This window comes from Motacilla alba, chromosome 1A (genome assembly GCF_015832195.1).
Source record: "Motacilla alba alba isolate MOTALB_02 chromosome 1A, Motacilla_alba_V1.0_pri, whole genome shotgun sequence".
Taxonomy (NCBI): Eukaryota; Metazoa; Chordata; class Aves; order Passeriformes; family Motacillidae; genus Motacilla; species Motacilla alba.
In genome coordinates this window covers 8,303,299-8,319,546 of record NC_052031.1, presented here as the reverse complement: position 1 = coordinate 8,319,546, position 16,248 = coordinate 8,303,299, and positions in this window count along the sequence as shown.

Here is a 16,248-nt window from a genome sequence, read left to right as displayed (position 1 = left end):
AACGCTGACATAGAAGATGTAATTGTGTGTTGACTTCCAATAATGAAGAGTTAATGAGCATGCAACAGTTCAGGGCAGAATCAAGTTTCATGTGCACAAAAGCCAAAACAACCTTTTTCAACATCCTATTCATTTAATAATAATTTCAGAAAATAATGAGAGGCCATGCTACAGACCAAGGTGTTATTGTCTTTCAGGTCAGGTTTGTTTGCTGAGAAAGGAAGGTTTAATTTGACTTGATCAGCTAAAACAGTGTCAGCTGTGTTTATTACTAAATGATGCAAGCATCTAGACTATGAACTCATAGATACTCTGACTAGACTGTTTCCACAATACTGGTAGGAAAGGATCACAGAATTTAAAGAGAAGGAAAAAAATAATCAAGCCAGGAAGGTACCTGCTGTTAGAAAACACAAATAACATATTTCTTCCATGTGCAGATTAGTTCAGTGATTAAACTACACTGCCATTCATGTATTCCTTGTGTTCAATTATATACTAAACCTGCCACACCCTTCAAAAGCCACAGCCTTCCCTGGATGGGGAATTCTTTTTGTGCCAAACCATGTGGTGGTTTTATACTGCAAACAAATGAGAACTGGTGAGATCAACAGCTCATTTTGGGTTATGATCTAAGACGATATGAACGGTGTTCCCCAGAGATGCATCCCCAGAGATGATGTTCCTTTACATTGCACTGTGTATTATTTTAGCAAGTAGCTGTGACTGCAGTCTGTGGAAAAGAAATACTCATCAAGCTAGAAGGTAGAATTGAAAGAATAACCCTTTCCTTCTACTCACAATTCATACTTCAAATAAGAGTGTGAATACAGCAGAACTCCCTCCTTAAGGCAATTAAAGTTCTCAACTATTGGCCATATAGAGCCCAAGTTCCAATGAGGATACATTTTTGTAAATCCTTCTTGTTAATAAACAGGTTTCATAGTTTTTGTCATGCTGGAAACAGAATTTATATTCATAGTATCTTTGTGTTCATAATCTACAAATGTGGGTTTCTTTTTTTCTTTTATTTGTCCTCCACCCCTCTTTCCCTCTTATTACAGTTAAATAATGTTACTTAAGTACAGAAGTAAACCAAACCAAACATACAAACAAATCTCTTCTAGATCTCCAACAGCAGGATAAAAATGCGAATTATGCCATTCTATATTTTTCCTGTGGTTCTTTTAGATTTACATAAATCAAGGTGTGTTGCCACAAAAAAAAGTACCATCAAAGTCAGATTGTTTCTCAGGCTCATTACATGGATTTAGCTGTGTGAGTTTCAAAAATCAATCACTATATACAGTGTGTTCTGGTCACTTCAAAAATATGGCCAAATTTAGAAAAAAAAAGTTATTAAAATCATAATCCTTTTGCATTAATTAATTTTGGTATCCCTAGAGCAAGTGGCTCCCTATAATTCAATGGTCAGGGTAATCTGAAATACAGTTTACAGTGAAAATTCTCTCTGTCATACTGAGGAGTATTGAACTGAGGAAAATAAATAACTCTGTAATCTAATAGTTTGGATTTCCAGATCCTAATTTCTTGCTGTTTGAGTACTGCAGTATTTTTAAGAGTAGACCAGGTTTCACAGGAGATATCAACATTAAGGAATCATAGACTGAAGAGTTTATGGAAGAAAATTCTCCAACTGCAGCTGGTGGTAAAAAATAATGTTTTAAATATCTTGCTCTGTTTCAGGAATTTAATATTTGACTCAGGATGTTTCAAGTCCCACGTAACACTGGCTTATACATCAAAGAACGTGTTGTAACATCACCTCTCCTCAGTGTGGAATCAGCCTTTTTCATATACTTTTAATACCCAGAGGGAAAAGCATAGGGGTAAGAAAAGCTTTAAAAAATTACTATCAGGCCATTCTATAAACCTTTTTGTTCAGACACTGGAATTAAAAAATAAATTGGACAAGAATTTGACAATGACTGATACACTAATAGTGAAAAAATGGTTTGAGCCCCAGAGGCATTGTGAACAAGGTATGGACAAACACAGTATCTACACCTTCATAAAAAACCTGAAAAGCTAAAGCCTACATTAACTGAAGCAAGAGATAGCACAGGTGTGTGGCTGATTAACAGCAGAACAACAAAAGTTTGAAGAGAGAGAAGTTTGACAATATTGGACAAGAAGACCATAAAAATTACTGGAACACTGAAAGCATGGGAGACAAGGAGAAGACAAACTCAAATTGCTTCAAGAATGTGAGCATGGAGAGATGAAGCTTCCAACAACTGTGGAGAGAATCGAGCAGAAGAGATACCAGGAGGAATTAGTACTTCTATCTCCTTAGACACATTGAAGTTCAAACTGGCATTAGAACTTCAAAAGGGGTATATTAGATAAATAATTCCATACTGACTATCCAGTCTGGAATTGCTGAGGTATAAGTGTATGAGTGATCCACTTTAAGAGAATCATTCATATCCTGAGGTCATTAAAGAGAGAGGTATGCAAAGCAAAACAAAAAGAAATGGACTATATAAGATTTTGAGGCAGTGGAAGGAGAAGGCAAAACTGGGTCAATAATGATAAGATTAGACAGAAGGAAAAAATACAGGTCAAAATAGGGAAGAAGAAGGCTGATGTGAGGGTATGTCAGAGACTCCAAAAAGGCAAAGAATAGTTTATTTATGAAGCATGAGAAATAAATATGCAGAATAATGCTTAGGAAGTTTAGGCACAGCAAGGAGAGTAAAATCTATCCAGGAATAAATCAGTCAGCTGAAAGAGAGAAAATGTGATTTCTCAGGTCCAATTAACAAAGTTTTGGATCTGGGTGATTAAATGTCCTTTCAGGGTTAGCTTGCTGGGTTAGCTTTTGAGATGTAACTACAACAGCAGGAATACTTTGACTGGGAGACATGAGTGCAAAGGTAACATATTCAATATGGTTATTAAATGCAAAGCCAAAAGAATAAGGAAAGGACCAGACTCAAACTCTCTTTCAATGTTGAAAATGTAAATCTCATTAGGTCATTATAGTCCGTGTCTGGTCCTTGATATCCCAAGCTAGAAAACAATGCTACCTTTGAACTGTTCCTATGCACAGGGAGATTATTCTTTAATTCATGCTCACAGGGACAAAGTCAACAAAAATGCTCCTGTGCTGTTCCCCACTACTCCTTTTGTCAGACAATTACAGTGAAAGGGGTAATATAATAGAAAGGACAAAACAACTGCTGTGTCTCTGGCTCAAACTGTAACTGCAGCTCCTTTAGCTGTTTAAAACATTTCCTAGGCACCCATGCTGAGAGTCAGCCTTGGCTGTGCTGACAACTCTGGGCATTTTCAATGCAGTGCAACAGTAGGAATCTTTCAAAGCCACAACCAGGACTTCTTTATTTAGTTTTGTTTACTCCTGCTACCATGTTTTGGATTAGTTTGGATGTCAGAGTGATTTCATGCACTAAACCTGCAATATATTGAACAGTGAAGTGAGGTAACAGCTGTGTTGTACGGTTAACCAAAAATGTAAACCCATTACAATTCTGTTGATGTTAATGTTTTTGGACAGCAAGCTTCCCTTTGAAGAATGGGAATATTCATGAAACCTGCTTATTTCTTTCCTAATCACTGTCCCCTACTCCTCCTGTCTCTCTCCATACACTTCCTTAAATTAAAAAAAGGCTCCAAAAAGCTCTGGTCAGTGCCAGAGCCCTGAGGAACTTCCATTTCAACCAGAATTTAAGCCTATACATCAACTCCTACTTTAACACCAGCTCCTTACCAACTAAATCATTAAACTTTAATTCCAATATGAAATTCCATGTGAATTCTAAAGCAAACTCTCATTCTAGGGTTTTATACAGCAATATTTGACAGTGTTTTTCTCATTCACTTAGTAGCAAGTGATCTAAGATTCCTAAGACTTGGAACTTTGGGCCAATTTCCATTCAGAAAATATTCAACACTCACTTGAGCCCTTTCAATAGGTGAGACTTTTGTTTTCAAAGTCCTTTTCAAATAGAAGCTTCCCAGAAAATACCCCTGGCCTCAGTGTGTAAGAGGAGCTATGCAATTATTACCAGCCAACTGACAGGGATCGTTCCATTGCTTCCTTTGAACTTCCCTCTGCCAACAAACTACTTGAAAACTACAGCAAACCCTTAGTGAGCTGTGAGGTTTGCTGTGGCAAAGTTGACTGAGCCTGCTGAAGGTCTTTCAACCCCTTAAAAAATTGAATGTTGCTGCCTTGAGGAGGAGAACTAAGAGGATGAGAGGCACAATCAAGGAGGCAAGAACCAGGGTATGTTCATGGAAGAGCACTTTTTCCCAGGAAGATGGGAGGGTTGTAACTGTAGTCACTGGGATTCAGGGAGAAGCTGTTTTAATAAAACCACTCACAGAATCATTTGGGTTGGAAGGGATCTAACAGACTATGTCATTCCAACCCCTCTGCCACAGGCAGGAACACCTTCCACTTTGGATGGTGCTCAAAATCCCATCAAGCATGGCTTTGAACACTTCCAGGGGTGAGGCAATCACTTTGGGCAACCTGTACCAGTGTCTTAACACCCTTACAGTGTTCAATTTCTGCATTATGTCTATCTAAACCTACCCTCTTCCAGTTTAAAGTCATTACCCCTTGTCCTATCACTACATGCCCTTGTAGAGTCTTTCTCCAGCTCTCTTGTAGCCCCCTTAGGCACTGCAAAATGCTGTAAGCTCCTTCCCTTCTCCAGGCTAAGCAACCCCAGCTCTCTCAGCCTATCTTTCCAGGAGAGGCACTCCAGCCCCCAGACCATCTTTGTGTCCTCCTTTGGACTCACTCCAGCGGCTCCATGCCCATCTCGTATTGCGGGCCCCAGCGCTGGACACAGTGTTCCAGGTGAGATCGCACAAGAACAAAGTAGAGGGGGAGAACAACATGGTTTGGCACAGCCCAGGATATGGCTGGCTGATAATCACTAATCACAGCCCCGGTACTCCTATCTTCCCCCGGGGAGCAACAACAAGCTTTGGTTTCCCTACTCGGGCAGAGAGGTCATGGCCTTCCTGGTGCTCTCAGCACCTCCTTCTGCCCTGCCCAGCTGTCGGCTGCAGTCACTGCTGGTCACAGAAATCTCTCCTTGGTGTGACGGCACCACCACACTGCAAACCCGGCTTCTAAGTGCTAACGCAGTGCCATAAACAAACCAAATTCTGGGGAGCTTATTCATATATTCTACCATCCCCCAAGTTTCCTGAGTATTTATTAATGTTTTAAAACCAAACATCCAAGGAGTTCTTTGTCACACACTGCAGAGTGTCAGGAATCCTGCTCAGCTTCAGCCACCAGATGCTCATTGCGACAGAGCAGGGACACTGCTGTTTGTTTTTAAATATTAGAGGAGACACTTTGACTATCATCTCACCAGATAAACATTTGGCCTTGTTTTGTACTGAAAGAAGAGTTTCCTTGATGCAACAGCAGATTATGTAGCTGTGCTCAAAGGCCCGGGAGGTGATAATGATTTAAAGTATCTGCCATAAACAATCACTTAGCCACAGCCAGGGGCAAGGGAGAAGAAAACATCAACGAAGTGAGAAGTGTCAGATTCCATCCTGGCAGGGGGTGGGAAAGAGATAACGTCCTCTAGGCCACAGTGTCTGCCCATAAACACCCCCTTTGAATTGGTCAAGTAAGCACAGAGTTGTGCCGTCCACCTTTGGCATGGCTTCAATAAATCAGATCTACAGAAAGATGTTTGACAGGCTTTTAAAGTCGATGGGGAGTGTTATGGTGAGGGAGAAGCTGTTTTTCTCAAACTGCAAGATTTAGACTTTTGAAAAAAGATAAGCAAACAAATCGAGGAGCCCCTTTCACAGATCAGGATGAAAAGAGCAAATCTCCAACTTTTAATACCAGTAAACAAATGCAAATTGTGAAAGTGGAAACGTTCTGAAAATATCAGAAATGTGTAATGTGATTACAATGCTAATTTTTCACCATCTGTTTTACTAGCTGAAATTCTAGTCCAGAAGTTATTTATTCTAAAAGTTGTTTTTTTTTCAAGTTACAGAATGTTAAAAAAAATTTCTGAGAGACGTTTCCTGAAGTATACATTCATGAAAAAACCCCAAACCAACACGTATTTTCTCTTTGTGGATTCTGCATCTATAAGAAAGGGCCAAAACTGTCCATTAAAAGTCTTTGACTAGATTCACTGCCCCTCTGTGCAGAGAGCTGTCACAGTGATGTCCTGGCTGTGGCTGACTCCTCCAGTCCAGTCCAGGTAGGTGGCACAAGGATTTTCAGGATGAATAAGGCCAGGTAGGCACATACAATCATGTAGCAGCTAATTCCATTTGGATGCCAGCAGCAGGAGCAGAGCTGACAGCTGAACTCCTGGAATTAAGTTAGCCAGTCACATTTTTTGGAACAAGCTTAAATTAGCAAATTGACCAGCACAGTGAGTAAACCCGAAACACAGAGTACATCAGTGTTTTACTTCATATGGTAGCAGAATTTTTCATCATGTATTAAAGTGTTATAGATAGATTTATTGCCTCATGAAGTCACAGCCCTGGTCCTTTGAACCGAATAGCTTTTGCTGCCCCAGGTGGAGAAAGAAGAGAGTAAAATATGTTAATTATGACAACTGATTGTAGCTGTTCCTGTTATTTACAAGGGGGCTAATTAAGTTTGATGAGAAATATTCTGCAGAAATATTTACTGAATTTACTTTGTCAAGCAGATGAATGAGAACCAATAGATTTGATACAGTTTTGATGTTCTCCACTGAAGGCAGGAAAATGAAAACTCTCCCAAGTAAATTAATAACTGGGATGTTTCTGTAGATATAATTGCTTTGATCATCAACGCAGAAGACTAGCATAAAAACAAGATGAAATAATATCTTTCTCCAGGGATTCCTTCACATACAGGCTTCCCCACGAGTCATTGCTGCTTATTCAATAATTGCAGAGCTATAAATTTTCTGTCTGTCTCCTGCAAAGAATAATATGGCTGCAGGCCTACAGGAGGAAACCCAAAACTGCACCACACCTGCCCGGATTTACCCATAAGTAGCTGTAGATGGCTTAGATACTGACAAGTGAGTTCCTCTCCTTTACTGACAAGATTTATAGAGAAAGAGGTAGGCCCCGTGAAAGGCTTCATTGTCTGCAAGTTAAATGGCAAAGTGGTTCCCTATCCCCTGGAATGGAAATCAGAAATGTCTTAGTACAGCAGAAAGCAGTTTTCCAATAAAAAATTTGGGGAGAAAGAAGTATATTAAAAGCCATTGTGTGGCAGGTAGGTGTCATTTACAACTACTCGATAGAAACAGGAGCATAGAGTTGTATTCAGAGAAGTCTGATACTTGACTGAAGGCTGCAAGCAGTCAGTCAGGCTGCAACCTTCTGCTTCCTGCTGGTCCAAAGCTCAGAACCTTCTCCTGAGAACAAGAGTCTGCCATGCCAGCTCAGGAAACAGCATGGCTACAGTTTTGCCCATCCAGCAAACCAGTTAGCTTTAAACATGAAAGTGAAAGACAAATTTCAAAAAGCTGATAGGAAGGGAATAATTCTGAGGAGAAAAGTCCTAAAGGTTCCACAACCCTAATACGTGCCAAGCTGAAGGGTGTCAAGAATGATTTAATGAGAGTAAAATGAAGAACAGTACCTGGTCCACTTGCTCCTGTAATTTTTATGCTATCTAGCAGTACTGTCATTATCAGGGAGCCCTGTGGCTGTTAAGGATGTGCCAACACATCTTGGATCCCTCAAGTGAATGGCTCACGACTCAGAGGTTCTCTGTTAAACTATGCCAACAGGAGGTGTTACTGTTCTTAGGGCTAACACAGCTGTGTGATGGAATGAGCTTTGCCTGTGTGTGTTAAATCCTTTTTGAGAAATAAGCCTTTCAGCTGAGCCTTGCACCGCTGCAAGATGATGTTCTGTACAGGGAAGAAGCACTGAGGTGTGAAGTTTGGGTGGTTTAGGGTGTGAATGGCCTGCATATTAGAATCTTTAGACTCTATGAACAAAAAATGGGTTTTTAGGTAGTTCAAGGTGCTGCATCATTCTTCTTCTTAAGCATCCAGCTCAGGAATGCCCAATACAGGAACAACATTGACCTGTTGGAGCAAACCCAGAGGGATACACAAAGATGAGTAAAGGGATGGAGCACATCACCTACAAGGAAAAGCTAAAACAATTGGGATTGTTCAGCCTGAAAAAGAGAAGGTGACCTAATTGCAGCCTGCTAGTACCTGAAGGCAGCCTGCAAGAAAGATGGGGAGAGACTATTTGCAAGAGTCTGTAGTGACAAAACAAGGGGAACAGCTCCTAACTGAAAGAGTGTAGGTTTAGATTAAATGTTGGAAGGAAATTCTTTATTGTGAGAGTGATGAGGCATGGAACAGATTGTCCAGAGAAGCTGTTGTTGCCTCATCCCTGGAACTGGGGTTTTGACCAACATGAAATGTGAAATGTGTCTGTGAAACATGAAATGTGAAATATGTCTAGTGAAATGTGAAATGTGTCTAGTGAAATGTGTCCCTGCCTACAGCAGGAGAGTTGGATTAGATGGTTTTTATGGTCCCTTCCACTCCAAGTTACTGATTCAATGATTCTATGATTCTCAGATCTAGCTTTGAAACAGTATGAGCATTATGGAAGAAAGCCCCCTAGTGCCTGGTATGTTCTGTGCCATTAATACTGTTCTGAGGTCAACAAGAGCCTCAATCCCAGTTATCCATTCCCATGACTGCATGGAGTGCTGGTAAACCTCATTCTCTTCACTATCATGACCAGTGACAGGACCCGAGGGAATGGCCTGAAGCTGAATCAGGGGAGATTTAGGTTGGATATCAGGTAAAGCTTCTTCACCCAGAGGATGGTTGGGCACTGGAACAGGCTCCCCAGGGAAGTGGTCACAGCACCAGCCTGACAGTCCAAGAAGAATTTGGACAACTTTCTCAGGCACACTGTGGGATTCCTGGGATGTCCCATGCAGGGCCAGGAGTTGGACTCAATGGTCCTGATGGGTCCCTTCCAACTCAGCATATCCTACAATTCTTTTATTTCCATTCCTGCTATACTTTAAAAAGGTGACACATCAGAGCAGCAGCTTAACACCCTCATCCTTAAGTAGCAGTTATTGAGTGTAATGTACTTTAATAGCAAGCTTGTCTCTTTCCATCATCCTCTCTTCTCTCATCCTTTGTAAGGAATTTTGGCTAGACACGTTCCAGTTCTGCTGTCAGAAAAGTAGTTGTCCAAAACTAATGTAGAAACTCATGCAAAGGCTGTCCAGTGAATTAAGTATCAAAAATTGATATGTTTTTCTTATCAGTAGAGAATACAACTTGATTTTAAAGAAATTGATAGCATATATTCTTCAGAAACCAGTTTGTTTGTCAGGTCACACAGCAGTACTATCACCTCTCATCTTCTGATAAAGTCACAGATTCATCTCCTTTATCATCAACTGTCTAAAGGTTAGGCATCTGGCCTCAGCTCATCATCTGGGCTCCCCCAGTAGTCTCTGATGAAAGACAGACTTCCTCCTCATCCTTCATACACATCTGTCCTTCAAGAAGATGAATTATCCTTTGTAGGTGCCTGCCTCTTCATAAACTACAGAGTACTGGCATGACTGGCTTAAACCCGATGCCTAGCCCTTAGATAGCTGAAATGGGGTGAGATGTATTTCACCCCATGAGGACATGATTTCCTACTTTTGTTTCTGTTCTTGCAGTCCTTTGAAAGCCGGTCAAGAATTTTTATTTTTCTCTGTGTGCCCCTTGAAAACACAGGGACAGACATTTGTCTTGCAGGAATGCTGTTCAATTCAGTTGAAGAATCCTGATCCAAACATATCAACTTGGGCTTAGGAAACTCTGTCTCTCCTTATGTGTGGCACCTTCAGGTTTAGTGAGTTTCAGGGTCTCTGCAGATCTATTCTTTTTTGACATTGACAGAAAATCTTCTTAATCCCATGCATAAAGAAAAGCAGCAACCGCAAAACCCTCAGTAAACCCTCAAAAGAAAAGAAGATAGTTTTGATAGCAAACTTTGAGATAATCCCATGGAAAAGGTACTGCTGTATTCTCTCAAATCTTCTACCTATTTATTCTCCTGGGTAGAGGGAGTGTGGATATTCATGTATCCTATTGTCCAGGAATCTGTCATTCAGACAAGCATGGAACTGCGCCCTCAGGGACAGTCTCAAGCAATCCCCCTTCCTGAGCTAAAGGAGGATTTAGGGAGGGTTTTTTTTTTTTTTTAAGTAAAAACTGCCTCTAGGGTCTGGAGAGCAGATGAAAGAATTCACAAACTTCCACATTTTCTTCCATTAACACCTGGATTTTTTTGCATGCCTGGTAAGTAAGGTAAAGTTTAAAATCTATTATCTCCTTCACAATCACGGATAACAAGATCGGCAGGTGTACATGAATGCCATTTTTCTGTGAACCTATATACTATTTATTGAGTTTGCTGTTTTACTACTTGAGTGGCCTTCCTTACTTCTGATTGCTGTGATAAATGTAAATATATTTTTTAAGGATGTAGTCTGATTAGTCTGATGATCTGTTTAAATTAGGTGTTGGGTTATTGGTTGTTTTGTTGTTTTGTTGTTTTGTTTTTTTTTTCTTTTTCTGGCAGAGTGACAAGCATTGGTTCTGGTTCGGTTTTGTGTTTAATTTTCAGATTTCAACAGCACTGAAAGGTCCTCTACGCTTCTAATGAGCTAGCCACATATTTATTTTATGTACTTAACTTCTGGCGTCTGACTTTGCCTTGTTCAAAGACCAACGTCTCTGAATTTGACAGCTCTATTTAAATTATATTTTTAAAATTGTTTTATGCTGTTACACAATTTATGTGCACTACATGTCAAAGCTGTGTTGGGGAGACAGGTAGAAACACGTTCTTATAGAGAAAATTGATCGGAGTAAAACTTTGGCTGCTGGGGAGGCAGGAAGTGATCCAGGACTCTCAGTTCTAGTTTCGAGCCAAGTCTGGTGGCTCTTGCTGCTCCTTCAACTCACTTCCCAGAGGGAAGAGGAGTTTCCTGCCTCCTCCTGATCTCACTCCCTGCTCCCAGCACACATATCACCAGAGTATGTGAGGTCATGCAGTTCTGGGCTTAGTCTGAGTCTTGCCCTGTCCTTGCGTCCATGTAGGTCCTGGAGCAAACCCATCCCTGCAAAAGCAGTATGGAATAGATGTACAGGGCTTCACCCCACTGAACTTGCCTGATGAGAATGTCCCACGAGGCCACTGCCACAGACACAAGAAGCAGAACATGATGGTAAATGGGAATGTCTCCAGAAGAAACAGAAAAGAGGAGATAAGCTAAGTTGGCTGCTGACTGCAGTTACCTCTGAGGAAAGTTAGTTCCAAGAAGATCAGAGCATTGGAGAAAGCATGGGAAGGGAAAGGTGCGTGAGTAAAGTAATAAACAAAAGATCATTATGGGGACGCTTCAGAAAAGAGAGGAGTAAAAAAGGACAGCAAGCAGTTTTTCAGTTAAAACACTCCTCCTGTTGGACACCAGAATTTTCAACAGAGGAAAAAGTCCCAAATGCTCATTTTCACATCACTCTTGATTTAAGCATCAGCCTTTTCCTAGTGCAGGATAAAACCTCTGTTTAATGTAAGCCACTAAGCAAGCTGTGGCTAAAGCACCCCACTGAACTGAAATGGAGAGAGCTTTGATCACAGTGTCTGTTGGAATTGTTTTCTGAGCATTCACCTTCTGTTCCCATGTAGATCAAATTCTGTGTTTGAGATAATAAAGACCTTGCTGGAAGGCAGACATCAGCTCCAACAAATCTGTTCATTAAGATGGTTACCACACTTTTGCTCTGGGGCTGCCTCTGTCGGCTCAAAGGACAGGATGAGCCAGATCACAGCCAACTACACCCATCTCTGTATACACAGCACTGCATATTTCACATAAACTTCTTATCTGTACTACTGCATCTCCTCTACAGTAAAATTTATAACTAAATAAACCTGTTTTCTTATTGATGGATCCTTCACAGCTGGGGTCTCTAGGGTGAGCTTTGACAGAAATTCTCCCTTTAATGGGCATCTTCATTATGTCTCACCCTATCTGGTGAATCTAAGCCTCTGATAAAGTCTTTCATTCAGTGGAAAACAAATTCTGTCTCCCCTTTTAGTCAGCTGCTTCAACACATGAAGGGACAAAATATCTTTGAGAACTTCAGATCTCTGTAAAAATGCACTGAATTTGACAAGTGGATTCAAAAGATATTGTGAGGAAGGGGATAAGACAAAATGTGTATGTATACATAAGTGATCCCATAAACTCTCATTTCTTAAGAGATTAAGCTAAAATATCAATTTGCTACTGTCTGAAGCTTTCTTCTCTTTAGTACAGGGATCTTCTTTGGAGTCAAGAGAATAACCTTCTGACCTTGAGCCACCTCCCTGACTAACAGCTGGCCCGTACAGCTAATCCTTCAATTTCATGAGCTGACCAAAATAAAGCCATAATTATGCTATTTGTATTTTCTCTGTTCTACAATTTTAGGCCATCCCTAAAACACATTTGCCAGATGTTTGAGAAAGACACAGTGTGCTTATGTACAAAGCAGTTTTCCAAAAGGTGAAAAATAAGGAAGAAAATATTTCACCTTTATAAAGTGAATACTTTCACCTATAAAATGGTGTATTATTTAATATGTCCCTGTATTTCCAAGGAGTCACTGCTTTTGTCTTCTGTTAGATTTACAATCAATGTTGTGGTTACACTGTTGTGCTAGAAGCGGTGCAAACAAATGAGAAATCAAATCTTAGACAAACAGTTAAGATAATTTCCCTGCACACTCCAGGAGCATAAACCAAGTATTTATTTCCATGTGATTAGCTAATTAATAATATATCCCAACATTATGTTCAAAACAGTAGAGCAAAAGGCAAGTCATGAGACTTTGTTGGGCTTTTATAAAATGATTCCTAGATGTCTGTGGTTGGACCAAACTGGCAAAATCTGCCAAGAATTAAGGGATGCGTGCTGGACATCCTCCCAAGAAAATCTATTTACCTGCAGCCCGTGGTATGGCTCTGTGCACACCAGCCTGGTGCAGCAGCACTGATACTTTACCATCCTATGCAAGCAGCTCTGATGCTCGGTGGGGCTGAGATCAGCAATGCTGAGCAAACACAGATCTGCTGAAACTGCCTCTGGACCCAGCACTGGGGGCTTTGGCATTGTTCTCTTTGAAAAATGAACAAATCCTCTCCATCCAACCTAAGTGACATGGCCTCAGAATGGGGAAACAGATGTTGCTTTTGTAGAAGATGAGTGCTGGGGTCCTCACAGACTTCCTGGCAAACAGTGTGGGGAGCACTGCTAAACTCTTCTTTGTAGTTCAACATATAATTAGAATAAATGCAGTTCTGAGAAACAAACTGACATCTTGTATGTTGTTCATTACACATCTTAAAGCCTCATACATTTAGCTCAGAAGAATAGTAAATGAGTTATAAACTTGCCCATGGCACACCATCACTGTAAACATTAGGTACCAATACTTTACAGAGTAAAAATGTCATTGAAATATCTGCTGTGAGGAGAAGCAGTTTCCTTCACACAGTATAAATGACATTTTTACCCCAAACAAGAAAGGAGTTGTTGTTCTGCTATTACAAAGTAGCCATGGGAGGAGGGGAAGAAAGCATGTTGGGGAGAAATAAGGTTAAGGGACATAGAACTGGCCAAAGGGATACTAATGTCTATTTTATTGTGATTTTTTAGGAAAGGCTTCTGTCTTTTGTCATTCCTCCCTTTCTGTGAGGCATAATCTCTCCATTTCATTGCTTTTGCAGAAGATCTGTTCCCTCAGGGGTTGTCCTGGTAACACACTGGCAGGTTATCTAAAAGACAACCAGAAGTACAGAAATGAAGAAGTATGCCTAGCAATTATAATTTATAACTTACAACTATAATCATAGTAACAATAATGTGTTTGTGGCCATTTCTATTTTCTTTCTCTCTCTGTGCCAAAAAGTGGAAATTTAAAACGTCCTTGCATAAGATAAGTGTTTCTGTATTTGTTCCATTAATGTCAGTGGTGATTTCTCTTTGGTTTCTATGAGAAGAAAGGCATGAAACTGTACACTTTTTAAAAATGTCTCTAAATGTTTCTTAATGCATTTTTTTACTTATGGAAAAGAATGGAAGGAAGAAAAGAATGGAAATAGGAAAACTGAATTGAAATAGTTATGTCTTTTTCTGTCACTCTAGAGTCATATATTTCCAATGTTTTGTCTAGTTTAAAACAAACACCTTTCTAGTTTCAAGGCAGTTTCCAGCAGAAGCCCAAAATAAGCAATGTAGAAGGCAGAAAGAACACAGAGGCAATTGTAGGCTGAGCAGATGGGAAGAGAAAGCACCTAAAAGACAGAGGTGAAGGAAATGCCTAAGATAGTCTCCTATTTCAGTTTTCAGAGGATTTTCCAAGCTTCCCCACAGTGTTAGTCAGCACCCCATCATTTCCCTTCTACATATGGTAACAGTGGGTGAGCTAACTCCAAAAAACACATTTTCTCCCCCAGTTAGTGGAAGGCTCCTCTACGGCCCTGCTTGGTGACATTAAATGTCAAACACGCCTTCACTCCCACCTGCTCCGCCCAGCCCTACGGGAAGGGAGCCAAGTGGGAAGGTTTGTTCTAGCAAATATGTGGCAAGGACAAGCAAGACAAGAAACTCAGTCTTTTTAGGAGTGTCCCCGTTGCTTTTCATCCTTAAGGGGAAAGAAAACAAAAATACGAAGTTATTCCTTTCATAGGAGACATGGCTATTATTTGACCCATTTGGTGAAATGGTCAATGCAAAGGATGTCAGAGGCTTACTGGGTTTGTTATGTTTGATCAGCTTTGGCATTGCTGTACTATGGGATATTACTATTAATTATCAAATTTATTTATTCTAAGGCAGCAGATGTTGAGACGAACACAAGTCCACAACAACTGCTACAATCATGTTATTTTCCCCTCAGTGGTGGTTTCATTAACAGTGTAATTTCCAATATCTTAGGGGACTTAAACAAAAAGACCTAACTGGAGATGAAAGCACTGCCCTACCATCTTTCCTGTGTGACAGACTCAGCCCCAGAAAGACAGGGAATTACTTTGGGCTTCATTTTCTTCCCTGTAAAATGCTGTTATTTGGCTCCACACATAGTGCAGTCCGGAATCTCCTGTACCTGGAGGGAAGAATCTGCATTTGACTGGATCTTCCCTGAGCCACAGGGCTACAACCCACTCTGGTCTTGAAAAGGTTTGAAAAGGTTTGAGCAATCTCAAGTGTGTCTTGGATTAGGTAGCACAATCCTTTTAGTCATTGCTGTCTCTGTTGGCTGGAGACTAATATTGTCTCATTTTCCCAATTTCAAAAGACTTTGCTGCTTGTAATCCCTTGTAGGGCTAGCTAGCCTGCATGGCCAAACTGTGGCAGTGTACATCATAGGGGTCAAACCTGAAACTTTTTCAATTGATTTTGAGTATGTGTAATGAGTAAAAAGTAATTTCTATTTGAAAATTTCCCATAGCAAGACCTGTATGTTGTGTACACTTTGTTCACTTCTGTGACACCTTCACAAATTTTAGGGCTTTACAGTGCTGCAACCTTCACACACAACTACTGAAGATAGATATGAAACACATGTACCCTTAGATGTTATATTATACTGTATGAGAAGCAGGCTATATATGTTAGACCAATTAGTGACGTTTTAGTCAGCTGTGCTTAGTTAACATGTCATTAAATGGCCAACAACAACCACATAAGTGCAGATTGTCAGGGTTAGATTATACTTCTCTTTAGTCAAATAAAGTTTTGTCAGACCTTTGATGTATCCCTAACTCTCTGATGGTTTCCATATTTACACCAGCAGGCACTGCAATTCTCAAACTGCTGCTCAGTTCCCTAAGGGAACCGTATTTGCCTTTTTGGACACCTGCAGTGCTCTCCAGTAGGTTTATCCTTTTCACCAGCTACTGACACTAAGTGAAACTACATCAGTATGGTTGAATTTAACATGAACATATGCTAAGAAATGTATATCAAGAGATAACACTCCTGTTATTGTAATCTAAGCCATGGCAGAAGGGATTTTTCCTTGGTTTAGGAAACAGTATCCAAAGTATAGAAAAAAGTCCAAATTACTTTTTTTTCCCAGGCAGCTAAAACATTGATCATTTGCTAAAGCAAACAAAAGCAGCTCCCTTCAGAAGAATAGAATTTAAAAAGCTAGTGTT